This window comes from Papio anubis, chromosome 7 (assembly GCF_008728515.1).
Source record: "Papio anubis isolate 15944 chromosome 7, Panubis1.0, whole genome shotgun sequence".
Lineage (NCBI taxonomy): Eukaryota > Metazoa > Chordata > Mammalia > Primates > Cercopithecidae > Papio > Papio anubis.
In genome coordinates, this window is record NC_044982.1 from 4883955 (window position 1) to 4887948 (window position 3994).

Here is a 3994-nt window from a genome sequence, read left to right on the forward strand (position 1 = left end):
GCAGTGGCTTTTTTTCATTTCTTTCTGGTCAATTTTGGGAGATTATTGTGTTCTTTTGTGGCTGATATATCTCCTTGGTTTTACATGTTTCTTGTTGCCTTCCATTGATGTCTGCATATTTGATGGAGTCACCTCTTGCAGACTTTACAGACTATTTTCACTATGGAAAGACCTTCCCCTACAGGGAGGTAGAAGGGTGCTTGCTGGTGGTGTGCAGTGGTTCTGTCACTAGTGAGAACACAGCTGTGTAGTCTCTGTGCAGCTGTGTCTTATATTGACATATCTTTCTTTTCCTAGAATAAAACCTACTTGACCAAAGTGTATGAGTTTTTTTTCACTAATTAAGTACTTTATTGAATAAATACAATACCAAATAAAATGCATTCTAAAAAAGTTTTAAAGGCCTTTCTACTCAGGCTAATGACAAACACAACAAAGGCAGATATGCTAGTTTAATATAATTGGCTGATTTTATACAGCACTTATATCTTTTAGTCCACAAGTATATTATTAAATGATAGAGAACATCTAATACAACCATTTCTACAGAACTAGGAAATAAATTTCTAAGAAAAAAAGATTTTACAGACCCCATTTTTATACCCACTCCAACAGTCTAACTCTAAAGAGGATAAAGGCAATGACTTTCCTCACAAGAGCTCGCGACTAATGTTGCTTTGCTATCAAAATCTGTATTTCTGATCCGTTATGAGCATTGAGACAAGATGCAAATATTCCCGAAGAAAGAAGCACAATGCACGTTGTGATTGCCTATTAAGCAACAGCGAGCACTGCATCCAAAACTCTCATCCCAGGAATTAAATAAGGTCAGCCACATTCATGGGCATCCCCTCCACTGTAGTATTGTAGAAAGTCTCAATGTCATGAAGAATCCTCTTGTCTTCTTCAGTAACAAAGTTTATAGCCACACCTTTCCTCCCAAATCGACCCCCTCTGCCAAGTCGACTCGCTCTTCATTCAAACAGTGTGCTGTTTCACTTATGATTCCACGTCCTAACTTACGTCAGTGCCATTTCTGAGTGCCATCTCGTCATCGACTGCTGCTATTGACCCCTGTGAAAATAGTTTTCATGATTGGTAGGTAGATCATAATTTATAACCAAAGACACTTGTTGCACATCATTCCCACGAACCAACAAGTCAGTAGTGATCAGAACATGACTTGACCCTGACTGGAATTTCCTCATGATAACATCTCTCTCCTTCTGGTTCACGTCACCATGCAGAGCAGAAACTGTGAAGTCTCTGGCATGCATTTTCTCAGTCAGCCAGTCCACCTTGTGCCTCGTATTGAGAAAAATAACAGCCTGCATAATGGTCAGTGTCTTGTACAAGTCACAAAGTGTATCCAACTTCCATTCCTCTCTCTCAACATTAATATAAAACTGATTCCTTCAAGGGTCAATTCTTCCTTTTTCACCAGAATTCGAACTGGATCTCTCATAAATTTTGTGGTCACTTCCAACACATCAGTTGGCATGGTGGCAGAAAGCAACACAACCTCAATACTTGCGTTTAGATTTTGGAAAATCTCATAGATTTGATCCTTAAACCCATGGCTCAACATTTCATCTGCTTCATCCAAAACAAACATTTTGATCAATTTTGGAGAAAGATGTCTTCTGTTTAACATATCAAACACTCTCCCGGTGTACCAACAACATGTGGTGCTTCAGCCTGCAGTTTTTGCATTTCATTTCGAACATTTGTTCCACCAATGCAGGCATGACAAGTTGCTCCCATATAGTCTCCAAGTGCCAGAATTACCTTTTGGATCTGTTGAGCCAGCTCTCTGGTGGGGGCCAATACTGATGCTTGGGTCTCCTTGAACTCAATCTGCAACTGTTGCAGGATGGAAATAGCAAATGTGGCTGTCTTGCCAGTACCTGACTGAGCTTGAGCAATCACATCATACCCTGAAAAAAGTAGGATACCTATTTACTGATCCCACATCAAATTGTCACTTCTACTTCACACCATGTATTCCATTTGGAACATGCATTATGCCCAAATAATCAAGAGATCAGCAATGAGTATTCTCTTCATTTCAGGTCAGTCCCAAAAGATGATTGCCATCGTTTCACACAGTGTATGATTTTAATATACATTTGTTTTTTCCATCTATCATAAGAAATGAAAACTGTTCTTTTTTGAAATAAGAAAGTTTTGATACTAAGGTGTGTTAGCATCATGAATTGAGGAAATTTCTAATTTTTTTTTTCTATGGCGTGGAATACTTTGACTAACATAAAAATTATCCTTATTGGAATGTAAGCTAAAACTAATTTGTAAAATCATTTTGGCCTAGAACACTTTTATAGGGGATGCCATCATTTAGGTATTTTAAGCATTAAAATTAATTTGAACCTAGGCTTCTGGTAAACCTGAAATCTAGGTAATTTATCTCCTCTTTTGAAGACAGCCAGAAAAGTTAAATAAAAAATCTACTTGAAGGTATTAGGACATAATAAAATAGTGAAGAAATACTGGCCCCAAATTTGGCAGAAGTGACAAACCATTTTGGGTTGCTTCTCCTCTCAGAAGAAACTGCCAATTCAGTGTGGGAGGTACTGAGAGGCTGAATGATGCTTTTTTGGAAAGTAATATGCCTTTTATAGTCTGCTTTTGATATTTTCTCTTTTTCTTTCATTTTCTGTAGTTCTACCATGCTATATCCAGGTATGCATTTCTTGTACTTTTTCTGCTTGGGTTTTCAAAGTTTCTTAAATCTGTGCTTGATCTCTTTCAACACTTTGAGTAAATTCTAGGGTGTTATCTCTTCCATGATAATTTGATTCCATTAACATGTATTGTTCAGTTATTGTTTTGCCCCCTCACCCATGTGTTTTCTTTACATATATGAAGAAGGTCAACATATGCCTCAGTCTTTCTTTATCTTCTCTTTCTTTTAGCAGCTTTTCTGATTTTCCCTTATTCTTTTTTTGTCCTCATTATGCCCCCAAATTCTCTATTCTTTTATTCCGGATTCTGTCACCCAGCCTATCTTTAGCCCAGTCTAACTAGCTATTAAGCTAATCAATTAAGTGTGTAATTTCAGTTATTTTATTATTATTTAGTTATAGGATTTTTACTTGATTTTCGTCTTAGCCAGGGTTCCCTAGTGATTGGATTCCATTGAATTTTGTGCTCTACAAAAAGATATGGCAAAGCCCCAACCCCCAGTGCCTCAGAATGTGACCTTATTTGGAAATTGGGTCTTTACATGTATTCCGTCAACATGAAGTTATTAAGATGGACCATCATTCCATATGACTGGGGTCCTTCCTTATAAAAAGGGGAAATGTGGACATAGATGGACAGACATACAGGGAAGACGACAGGAAAACATGCAGGTGAGAACGCTGTGTGAAGATGGAGGCAGAGATGGGAGGGATGCGGCCAGAAGCTGAGGAATGTTGGGAGCCGCCAGAAGCTGGAACAGGCAGGAAGAATTCTCCTTAGAGGCTGCAGAGGGAGCACAGCCTGGCTGATTACTTGATTTTGCACTTCGGCTTCCAGAACGGTGGGACAATGAATTCCTGCTGTGTGAAGCCCTCCAGCTGTGGTGCATCCTCATGGCCTCCCTAGGTAACAGATCCCCCTGGAAGGCAGAGTGCCAGGCAAGGACAACGCTCCTGTTTTATTAGAGAGTGAAATCCAGGGGGCGCAGTGAGGAAGAAGGGAAGGGACACAGATATGGCAGAGACAGGGCTGCAGACAAGTGCGACTGATGACGGCTTCTCAGAGATATACCTTCTAAGAGGCTGTAAAACGGCCGGGTGTAGTGGCTTAGGCCTGTAATCCCAGCACTTTGAGAGGCCGAGGCGGGCGGATCACCTGAGGTCAGGAGTTCGAGACCAGCTTGACCAATATGGTGAAACCCCATCTCTACTGAAGAAAATACAAAAGTCAGCTGGACGTAGTGGCGGGTGCCTGTAATCCCAGCTACTCAGGAGGCTGAGGCAGAAGAATC

At 40.2% G+C, this 3994-nt stretch overlaps 1 non-coding gene and 1 pseudogene across 2 annotated transcripts; both read right to left on the reverse strand.

The window, feature by feature from the left end:
- Window positions 1–445: 445 nt before the first annotated feature.
- LOC101007814 lies at window positions 446–1957 on the reverse strand (annotated as a pseudogene). Its single transcript, XR_650199.4, has one exon. The product of XR_650199.4 is annotated as a eukaryotic initiation factor 4A-II pseudogene (transcript).
- An 81-nt stretch (window positions 1958–2038) lies between these two features.
- LOC116276287 lies at window positions 2039–2107 on the reverse strand. Its single transcript, XR_004185704.1, has one exon. It is a non-coding gene; the product is annotated as a small nucleolar RNA SNORD2 (small nucleolar RNA).
- Window positions 2108–3994: the final 1887 nt, after the last annotated feature.